At 36.9% G+C, this 12,234-nt stretch overlaps 1 long non-coding RNA gene across 1 annotated transcript in view; it reads left to right on the plus strand.

Annotated features, from left to right (window-relative positions):
- Nucleotides 1-214: 214 nt before the first annotated feature.
- The window catches only part of LOC143560995 (uncharacterized), a 43,949-nt gene continuing 31,929 nt past the window's right edge, over nucleotides 215-12,234 (plus strand). The window contains exons 1-2 of the long non-coding RNA XR_013140218.1: nucleotides 215-338; nucleotides 961-1,131. This is a non-coding gene — a long non-coding RNA (uncharacterized LOC143560995). The remainder of the gene's footprint in view (nucleotides 339-960; nucleotides 1,132-12,234) is intronic.

A 12,234-nucleotide genomic window follows, 5' to 3' on the forward strand; every position in this document is an offset into this window, starting at 1 on the left:
TGTTATTGGATGGGTGTGTATTAAAATATTACCATTGAAGCTGAAGTATGTGTACTTTCGACTAAAGTACTCGTGACATAGGCGAGAAACTAAGTTTGAACTGTCTATAGTTATTGAGTGTCTACTATGGGTTCAGATGTTATATATTTTAATGATAATATGCATTGATAACATGCTTTAAGTGATTTTTGAACGGCCTGATTATGTTATTATTGTTATTCACATGTTGAGAAAACATAACCAAAGTCGACCCATTCACAATATCATTTCAGGCTTATGTTCCAGTTCCATACTATGGTGGGTTGGTTGCATCTTACGGTCACATGTCACAAACTATGGTGAGCACATTACTAAACCTTCACTCTGCTGTCTTTTCTTCTTGCATAAGGTGTTCATTTGCTTTCTTAATCAGCATATCTAACTAGATTGGATCATATATTAAGATATATAGGCATTATTCATATTCATTTTTACGTAGACGTTTTGTTATGTGGGTCCCACTTAATGTAAAAGTAGATCTCATTTAGGGGGTGTTTGAGATTTGCTTATTTTCACCAACTTATAACTTATAAACTTTTTGAAAAGTAAGGTGTTTGAGATTGCTTATATTATGAGAGGAAAAGTTTCATAAGTTACACATTTGTAACTTATTAACTTAATGAAAAGTTATAATAAGGAGCCAAAATAAGGAATCCCAAACACCCCCTTAATTGAAATGGGAAGAAAACGGATTTTTACAATAATCTTGAACTGAAGTGATATTCAAATGGTTTTTAAATATTTTGGATTATATGCGATCATTGATGTAATGATGTTCTCTGTTCTTCCTTTTTTATTAAAGTTGCGTTAACTTTCTTTATGCTAATTCTACAAGTTTCTAAACGCTTCAAAGATTCTTATTGTTTCCGGTTAATAATGCCACATACTTAAGATATGTTCCTACTGTTTATACATTATCAGGTTCCTCAGTTTCAAGGAATGAACATAAGCTCTACACGGGTCCCACTTCCTCTTGATTTTGCGCAGGATGAGCCCATATATGTGAATGCAAAGCAGTATAATGCAATTCTTCGAAGGAGACAATATCGTGCGAAACTCGAGGCACAAAACAAGCTTTCGAAACCACGAAAGGTTTTTAGCTTTTACTAGTTTTTTTTTTCCAAACTGCTTACAAGTTTAAACCAGCTTTTACTTTCTTAAAAATATAAACCAGCTTGGTCTAAATATATGTTACAGAAGGCCCCGATTTTAGAGTTTGCTTGTAGTCCCTAAAAAGATAAAATGTCACTTTCTCATACAAACTACTTGAGTTTTAGTTCTTTCATAAATTTGGATTAAAACATAATTCAACTTTGGCCCAGTTTATACTTTATATTTAAAAAGCAATCTTAACTTTGACAACAGGAAAGAAATCAGTATCCTGTTAGATCCGTAGAAAACATTACTATAGAGGGGAGGAGGGGTAGAGGACGACCGAAATTGACTTGGGATGAGAGGATTATGCATGATTTGATAGACCTAAACCTCTCCGAGGACATGGTTGAGGATAGGAATTTGTGGAGAAGTAGAATTAAAGTTAAGGATATTTAGAGAGATTTGAATACCTTAGGGCTTAGACTTAACTTATTTAGGTCACATACCATAATGGTATTTCCCTTACATATATTATTATTATTATTATTATTATAATTATTATTAGATTTTATATAGCTGTTAAACTGTGATCTTATTATTAATATTATTTTAATTAGTAGTAGTTTTTATATAACTGTTAAACTTTGATTTCCTTTATTTTGCTTCATACACATGTACTTAGAGCCGAGGGTCTCTCTGAAAGCCACCTCTTTATTCCTTTGGATAGAGGTACGGTGTGCCTACATCCCACCCTCCCCAGACCCTACTTATAGCTTTGCTGTCGGTGGGATTTTACTAGGCATGATTGATTAATTGATTGATAACCAGTATCTAAGCTATTGATTTCTCAAGTTATGAAATCTTTTTCATTTTAGTTTAATGAAGTTTTCTGGGCCAAAAAAGCTACTTTTATAAATAAAAGTTGGACCGAATTTTGGTTACTTTTCTATGCAACTGAGTGGGACCGAATTAACCCTTTCGTTTGCAAAAACATGGACGGCCTTATCTCCATGAATCAAGGCATTGTCATGCACTGAAGAGGGCTAGAGGACCCGGTGGCCGCTTTCTAAACACAAAAAAGATTCAACAAACCCAGCCTCGTAAGCAACAAGATAACCACTTGGGACCCGGCGGTACATGCTCGGATATCACAACCGTCTCTAATGAGGACAACTTTTTCCACCAGCAAGAACTCAAGTTCTCCATCTACGATTCCAATGCACACGTTCACGGCTCGAACATAGGCGATGGGACCCACCACATGTTTCACTTGATGAATAACAACTAACTGGGCTTGGTTGTTGGTTCATAAGGGAAGTCATCCTTGGCTCTTTACTTTCTGTCATTAGTTCCTTAGGTTTTCTACACAAGATTGATTCTCATGGGTATGTTTTTACTTCAAGAAAAAGCATGAAACCTTGTCTTATTTTGTTGTTTGGTGCAAGATTACTTTATGCTTCAGAATACTAGTAACATGGATTTATTAACTATTGTTAATGCGTTGTTGGTGTCATCGAAGACTTGGACCGTCTAGTACTTAAAGTTCAGAACATGAATCAAGATTATGTCTTGATCTTCTTATGAGCTTTGAAGTTGTCAAGAAATGAAATAATATGTGATGAACAAATTATATCGTCCTTTTCAAGTTTTCAGAAATGATATTAAATCCTAAATGTATGCCATTTTGGTGTAACAGATCCTTAGTAAAAGATAACATTTAACATCATTGTTCCTTAAAAGGAATTATTAGGAGTGTAATGTTGACCAGGCTTGACACTGGATTGTTCACCCTACCCAATTGATCTAAAATCTAATGATATTCTTTTTGAAGTTTTGTTGTGAGGTGTCTTATAATATAAATTCTAAAAAATGATTTATGTCTGATACTATCTAGTTAATGGTAGGAAGTTGTTCACTTTTCTTTTAAATTAAAATTAATAATAAAATAACAATAATGATACTCTCGTTCTTATATTAGTACAAAACCGTAAACAAAACAAACTATAACTAATGTAAAAACTTATGTACCTGATGATTCTTGCGTCTTGCAGATGATAGGTAGTTGTTTATTTTGAACATTTCTTTATAAAAACACTCGGTCTCAATTACTCTAAACATAAGTATACTTGGATCTAGTTCAATGTCCCCTCTTTGGAATAACATGAAAACTCATTTCAAGGCAAGCGCATCCTCACTATGCCTAACTAATTCAGATTCTAGCGAATTGATATATGAGTGTGATCACTAGATTAACTCCTTATAACCATGGGTCTACTCCACTTGATCACATGCCTGCAATATTTATTTGGATTTCTTATATGCTCAAATTTATATATGAATTTCACATCTAATTATACACATTTTAACCTGATTTAAATTACATATTTCTTTGATTTTGATACTCTTTTTTTTCGAACAGTCATGCTATTTTATACCAATAATCCTAAATTACTCCTTTTGCCTATGTTTGAACTTGGGACCTCCCATCTAAGAGACATGTGCCTCCACTTAATTGGTTGTTTGTAGTTGTTTTGAAGGAGATATGTAGAATGTTGAATGATTGGTCGAGATCTTGATGATATGGACATGATTGGAAAGTAGAGAGTATGAAGAATGGAGAAACTTGATTAGACTGTATCGTGTGTGCATGTATCAAGGAAACCTCATATCGAAGATTTGGCCATTGATGGTCCTGACGCCTGCCTTTATTTAAGTCAATACTATGATGCTATCAATATTACATGGTACGTACCACCAAGGGCGAAGCTTCATTGAGGCCCGGGTGGCCCCGACCCCCTCTTTTTTTTTGCGCAGTGGTGTAAGTTTACCCGTTTTCAACCGAAAATTTTTATACGTAGTGTAAGTTTATCCTTTTTCGGCCGAAAATTTGAGCCAGCCCCACTCGTTTGTGAAATTTTGTATACATTTTGAGCTCGCCCCCCTCCCCCCGGTGCCTCAGTCCAAGCTTCGCCACTGCGTACCACCACCGTCACACATAAGCTATATATCTTGACTATTTAACCATCACGACGACTCATTTAGTAGGGATGGATTTCGCTATGTTCTAAGGCCACCTAGAGCTAGAATGTGTCGGTTTCAAGAGGATTGGTCTAAAGTCTAAACCTTGTCGATTGAGATTTTGGATTGTTGGGTAGAAACAATTCTTCACATGTGTTGACTTAGTTGGTTTGACTCGGTGTTGATTTTAAATAAAAAAAATATTTTTTTCTATTTTTTTTCTTTTATCATCAATTGATGAATATTTATAGTTACTTCCAATCGTTAGTTTGTGTGGTTAAATTATGTCTCACATAGTTTGAGAATTTCATCACATAAATTGATGATATGAACATTAAAATATGATTATTGATTAGTATTTGCTTTCTTAATTTTTGTTTTGAATGGTCATCTGGATCACTAATGGCAACTAATTTACCCGTCACCCGATCATCTCCATTCCAATCTCAATAGGAAACCCACCATAGTCCATAAATGAGAAAACATTTGACTCAACCCAGAACCCTCTATTTTTTTTTTCCGTCATAAATGAGACTTGAATCCAAAACCTCCCTTTTTAAATTGAAGTCTTTAAGTGTCTCATCTCAACTATTTTAACAACTGATTTCTTGAATGGTTTTTTTTTTCAATGTTATAAAAAAGCACCTAGGAATTTTGCCGAATGTATACACAAGTTTACATGCCTTGTTTTATCGTGATGAATTCTTTTTTACTTTTAAAACTCATCCTTTAGATTTAATTTAAAAAAAACAAGTTTGTTTTTGCAAAATTGTTTTTGCATAATTAAAAAATAACAAAACATCCATATTATATGATAGAATGGCTCCAATAAATATTATATATACAACTCTAAATAGATTGGTAACAGAATTCTGACATTGCAAGATCATGAAGAACATGATGCGCATTTCATTTCCATGATTTGGCTGTTTAAAGAAAGAAACATAAAAAAGGTTTGTTCATAATAATCATATGACATCCAAACCAAAGCATGGCTTGTTTTCTTATGACTCCTTAAACTGCAAGAAAATTTGGCAAAAGGTCTATAGACTATAGTTTTTGGTTTCCTTGTTTCCCTTTAAATGAGTCAAATGGCCTGACTTGTATTCTTTAATTAAAGCCATCTCCATCAACAAAATGTAAGCAGTTGCTCACTTGCTCCTACTTCATTAGCCTCTTTCGGTCAAATTTAATGCATTAGTTGGTGATGTAGATGTTAACTCGTAATCATAAAATGGGTTATGTTTAGGTCCAACATGTCAAAATTTTAAAAATAGTTAAATGAACAAGCCGCCCCAATTTGACAAAAAATAAAATAAAAGACAAGTGGTTCAATTGACCTATTTCGGCTTCACATCTTGTTGCACCATTTAGATATGTAAATGAACCAATGTTTAGTGCACTGTTTGGCAGCAATCTCGTTTACGTTCGTTTGTATAATAAACGAATGAACATGAACAAGATTTTTGGTTCATTTAGTTAAACAAATGAACATGACCACACGTGTCGAATTTATATTCATGAGCATTTGTTTATGCAGTGCATTTACGCTCGTTTTTGTTCGTTTGTTTGTGTTCATTTATGTTCGTTAGTTATGTGTGTTTAACTTTGTTTATATACCTAGTTAATCTATTGGATCCACTACAGTTTAGTCTACTTCTATTAGAATTTTAGGACTGACAAATTGTTGTTCACGTTTAATTTTTATTGGTGTTCCCTTGGTTATGTTTGTTAGTATATGTTCAATTATGTTTTTTCGTTTGTGTTCGTGAGCAGTTCGTTTATATTAACAAACATGAACACACTCAGTTTCTTAACAAACAAATAAAAAAAAATAAGAAAACCTTGTTCGTTTGGTTGCTCGTGCTTGATCGTTTCTTCTATTAAGAGTTAAACCCCGATCCGATTACAACTATGTACGAGTACGATTAAACGTAAATAATAAACAACCATAGATTAGTTTGTCGATATACCTCGGTTATCGAAACCGGGAAGACACCGAAGGCTAACGAAAACGTGCTAGACGAAACGACACAACCAAACGGGATCCGAGCTATTCCGGGCTGAGATGTTAACCAACAGTAGCAGCAAAACGATAACAACGGACAGCTGGAGCGGCGGCGGCGGTGCGCTGACGGCAGCGGCGCTCAGGTGGTCGTTGTTATGGTGATTAAGGGCTGCAGTGGTGGTATGGAACAACTGTAGCAGCTCGGTGATGAAGGTGTAACAACAATAGAGGCTGCCGGAAAGCTCAGATGGCTGGAAATGAGTTCGCCGGAAAAACGCATTTCGCCGGAATCGCACAACAATCGCCGGAGATGAGCTGCGACTTGCGGCTGAACTAAAGGGAGGCACCAACAGCTCTTCGGTAGTGTAAGGGGCGGCTGTGGTGATGATTGGACGGCGGCCGGAGGTCCGGTGGCCCGGAGGTGGCGGCTGCCGGAAATAATGGTGATTTAGGGTTTTTCCCTTGTGCTTGGATTAGATTGATTATTATGTATATATAGTATACTATATATAGAAAACACTTTAGGGTTTAATCAATTAATCTATTGGGCTTAAAGCCCAATTACAAGTTCAAAGCCTAATCTATTTTCCGGTCCATCTATTTGATTGTGTCGGGCCCAAATAACATTTAAGTGGGTTTTGTGTTTCGTTATCCCCGGTGTAACTCATACCGGGTCATATTCGGGTCGGTCACGTTGACTTGACCCGAACCGACTATTAAATCCAACAGAATAATCTAGGGTTGTTTTTAGCTTTAACTTGATTAGGGTCGCAGAAAAAATACTTTTAACCTCTATTATTAATGGATTTCAAACGATTTAACAGGTATTTGGGATGCGGGAGGTACTTCTCTTAATCACACTTACTATTTGTGTTTGCTAATTCAATTCCCTCTCTTTCATCGGCAATTGTGGTAAGATACACCTATATTGACTATCGCTTAACTATTTAATCTTAAATATCTTACTAATTAACTTCAAAATCGAGATGAATTTCTGGATATTTTGTGTAGAGAATAATGATATCTAAATTTATTAACACAATGAGATAACAGAGTCTCTTAAGAGAAGAAATGCATATTTGAAAAGAAACAAAAATCACAAAAAGAATCAAAATTTTACGAAAAGAAAAAGAAAATTTTCAAAAAGCTTATCAATAGTTTACATCATTCTAATACACCAACTAAACGCATCTTATACTCACTCGACCCATTTAAGATGATACACAACCCTAATTTACACGTTTATAAGTAAAAGAGTCAATATCACGCCCATATTACAAAAAGAGTATGTTACATATATAGGGTCCCGGAGGAATCTTTTCCTTGGACCGTTACCCTAAGCTCTAGTCTATTATCCAGCGGTTATTTCCCCTCCTTCTGACTCTTGCAGGATGTAACATCGAGAAAATTTCGAGTTCAAATTAATAACTTTCCAAAGTTTAGGGATCAAATCTGCCAATTTCCAAACTCCAAGGTCTAAAATGAAAATTCTGTTTTCTTGTCCTATCGCGATACGCGACGGGACAAAAGGACAAGCCATCGCGTATCGCGAAGGGCTTGGTCAAAAGCTTCTGGAAGAAGTCAATAGCGATACGCTATTGCTGTTGAACCAACGTCATCGCGTATCGCGATGACGTGGTCTGACATAGTGTGACACGTGGCAGACGGTGGCACAATGTGTCGCCACGTGGCAACATGTCCGCCACGTGTCTCCACACGGCACAACGCCTGCCACGTGTCGCCACGTGGCAGGTATACGTGGTGACTGTCCAAGCCTACGTCGCGGTACGCGACGGGCTGGCCAAGGAAGCCATCGCGTACTGCGAGGGGCTCCAAAATTTGCCTATAAATAGAAGGCCACGGGTTCAGTTCATTCACACCTCAAAACTCACACAACTCTCTCTCTCTAACATCTCTCTAGAAGTCTACTATCATATTAACGATCCACGTCGAAAAGCGTGCCCGATTTCCTCGATCTACGTGTTCGTTTCCTCAAAGTTCGTGGCACCCTCCACCCACATATCAACCAAGAAGGAGTTTGTTACTTTCCAATATCATGCGATGAGTCTTGAATTGCGTGTCGACAAGGGTTGAAGTTTGGTGTTTATCGTTTGGCGTACTAAAAGGAAAGTGACTAGAGGGGAAGTATTGATCAAGAAGGCCAAGGAGACCACGCGGAGTTGGAGTGCTGCTCGAATCATTAGGGTTTCCATAAGCCTATAAAGGTTGGCGTAAAGCCAATGAATATAATAATAAAATATTATAAAAGGCTTAAACCTTAAGTCGAGGTTATACTTGATACCTCGATAAAAGAAAAGAAAACATAACAAAGAAAAGAACAAAAGATAAGAATATGAATATTGATAAATATATATATATATATATATATATATATATATATGTGTGTGTGTGTGTGTGTAAGTATATATTCTTTGTTATAAAAATATTATTTAAGTAATAAATAATTATTCTTAAATAATAAAGAAAAAGAATACGTTTCTTAGAGAAGAAGAAACGTAGGGTTTTTTTAAATAAACCAAAGGTTTATAAATTACCTTTAAACTAAAGGTTTTTAAGTAAAAGAGATTTGAACTAAAGGTTCATCGAGGTAAAGTTTATAAAATAAGACTAAAGGTCTTAAGCCGGATTGTATATCCGACTAACAATTGGTTATACTCGTACTATAGGTGCGAGATAGCAACGAGAAAGACCCTCGGACGGTGCTGAAGCCGATCCAAATTGAAAAAGGTGAATACGCCTCAAAGATTTACAAACTTGTTTTCAAACGAGTCAACGTGTTATATGAAAAACTTTACATGAGACTAAGTGTCTCTGAAACATTTATAAACAAGGGTATAAATACTGGCCTCAGACTATAGTGTACGTTTGTCTGTATCCTTTCATATGTGGTGGGCACACCACACCTGGTCACAATTACGCTCGCCTGCGGGGAGTATGACCTTGTGTATACGTATAGACACTCAACTAGTCGAGTATAGAGACTTGAGTTTATAAATTGTGTTGTTTTAACTTGATTATTCCTAAGCCACGTTGGGCCGAGGCCTACGTAGTCTCGAAGTGTAATTAAGTAAAGAAAATATTTTTAGCGTCAGCATATTCACCAGCATTCGTTGCTGACGTATTTTCTTACATTTGCAGGTGACCAAAACTAGCGCTTGTAGGAACGAAGTTCTTAAATCCAATGGATCGCATCTTTTGTTTAAATTATTATTAAAATGAATGGTGGTTTTGTAATTATAAAAACAAGTAATCTTTTAACTTAAACGGGAATCTTTTACATCCCGTCTTTTGTATATGTAAATATTACATTTTGATCCACAAGTTTATAAAGTCTTTCGCTTTCAAACGTAACTCTGATTTAATTACAATTGTGGTACCAACATATATGTCATACGCCTAGGCCGTGGTTTGGGGTGTGACAGGTGTTGGTATCAGAGCCATCGATCTTAGCGAATTATGTATTACAAAATAATACCTAAGCTTCGATCCAAGTATAGGAATTAATTGTATATTTGCAATAGCGATAAGATAGGCTGGTAAACCTTTTCTTTCCCTCTTCATTCTAAACCACCCAAAATTATTAGATGTCTTTCAAGAATATGATGGCAAACATTGTGCACAAGGCTAAAGAAGCTGGAATCGCTGAACCTTTCCCCGAGTATTATATGAGTGAAGGTTACTATAAGGCATACTTTGACCAAGATGTGGAACATGACCTAACCAAACCTGTATACTACCCCGGAAGCAAGCACTACCCAATAAATGTTCCCGATAGTCCACCAAAGCAAAGAAGTGAACCACCGAGGCACTCAAGCTACCATCCACCAACAATACCCATGTACCATCCCTCTGAAGTTCTGACGTACCATCCATCGGAGATCCCCACATATCAACCATCGGACTTACCACCCTACTACTCATCAAGAAGTCCAACATATTTACCACCAAATCCTCACCCATCCGATGCCTTCCTTTCCAGTCTACCCATTAAAGAGGAACCAAGATCCCCATCATCCGACTGGATGCAATGCCACTCCGACCAACGAAGATGGCATACCGGAAGCTCCGCATTCAATGAAGTTAACTCCCAACCAAACAAAGGTGAAGGGCCGTCCTGCAAATCCAAAATGCGGGTGATGATGCCCTATGAAAGTTTCAAAATGCCACCAATTGTGAAGGAGACCGTTCAGCTCATGGAAGATGAGGAAGAAGAACCAAAGGAGGAAGACCCCGAGGAAGAGGAGGACCCAGAAGAAGAATATGAGGAAGAACCGTAAGAAGAGTATCCCGATAATCCCAACGAGATGTCAACCCCGATGGAGGAATCACTCACTTCCCAAAACCCAAGCTACGGTTCGGCTGATCCATATGTCCAATATCTCGAGAAACTCAAGAACCAAGCTACATCAAGTTTCCCACCATTTCAAGGCGTGATCCCAACGGAAGAAGAGCAAGAAAACGAAATCCGAGAACAGAATGAAGCTACTGAAGCTTTCTTCCACTACTCATCCGACGTGACAGCATCTCCGTATCCCGAACCAAGGAATCATTATGAAATGGTGACAATGGGTTACCGCGACCCACCTCCGAGATATGGATACCCCAACGAAATTCCGCAGTCATACGAGGAACACTTGGACACGAAATTCCGCATTCATACGAGGAACACTTGGACCGCGCTTTACATGAGTCGGACGATTGGAGGAAAAAGATGGCCGTTGAAGGAAAGAAAAAGAAGAAGATGGGAGAGACGCTTCTTCGAAAATGCAACAAGTTGACGAAGGTGGTAAAGAAGTTCATGAAAGATTGAAGATGATGGAGAAGGATGCAATGTGGAAGTTATGTGTGTAATATAATCTTATGTGTTATGTGATATATGTGTGTAACAAGAACGTTGAGATGTTCTTGAAATAAAGATAGGATAATCAATATATATATATATATATATATATATATATATATATGAGTGTTGTAAAATAAATATATATATCCTTTGTGATATATATATTAATGTGAAATAAAGATATATGTTTAATAAGGACAAGTTGTTAAAAATTTCAGATATAAAAAGACATATTGATAAAGAAAAAGATAATGTCTGAACAAAGTAACAACAATGAGAATGCTCGAAAAGAGAAAGAAATAAGAAAAGAAAAGGAGAAAGACCCCGTGAATAAACAAGATGAACCGATCCCCGAAAAATATATGAGTCAAATACAAAAGATGATTAAGGATGCGGTTAGAGAAGAATCTATGGCTAGGTCCCAATCGAAAAACTCAAAACATTCTCATTCCGTTAATCCTTCCCGAAAATCCGTAAAATCTCGACCGAAACCCTCCCATGTCGAAGAGAGTGTTCACGAATCGAATGTTGATGGAGGAGTTAGACAAGAATTAAAGAAACTCAAGATTGGATGGTGTTCATTTAAGGATTTCAAATATTATGGACCGAAAGAGTTCCATGGTGACAAAGGAGCCATTACAACTGTGAGGTGGCTTGAAGAAATGGAGACAATCGTTATAACGAGAAAGTGTTCCGATAAAGAAAAGATTCAATCTTCTGCCCTTATGTTCAAAGGAGAAGCACTCGAGTGGTAGAATACAATGATCATGAGTAAAGGAAGAGAAGTGATGTACAATCTGACTTGGGAAGAGTTCAAAGCAATGTTAATGACAAAGTTTTGTCCCATGCATGAAACTGACCAAATTCAAACTAAATTTCTTAATCATAAGGTCGTGGGGACGAATCTTCGAGAATACAACACCAAGTTTCACGAATATTGTCGTTTGGTTCCCTAGCTGGTTAATCCTGAATCCAGCAAGGTTACACGATACATTTGGGGACTGCCGCCAGAAATCCGCGATATGGTGAGGTCTCATTTACCTCAAACCGCTGACTCTGTGATGGAGTTAGCTGGTTACTTGATGGGCGGAATGGTCCGTAACAAGGAAGAGGACAGGAATATTACAACGACAACAACTCAAGGGAGAACAAGTGGAGGCGCCAACTACAAAGGCAAAGGCGCAAATCAAAGTCGATCTGGGTTTAACTC

Source organism: Bidens hawaiensis, unplaced genomic scaffold (assembly GCF_021521415.1).
Source record: "Bidens hawaiensis isolate Kalapana, Puna unplaced genomic scaffold, B.hawaiensis_p1.1 tig00020521_1, whole genome shotgun sequence".
Classification (NCBI taxonomy): Eukaryota; Viridiplantae; Streptophyta; class Magnoliopsida; order Asterales; family Asteraceae; genus Bidens; species Bidens hawaiensis.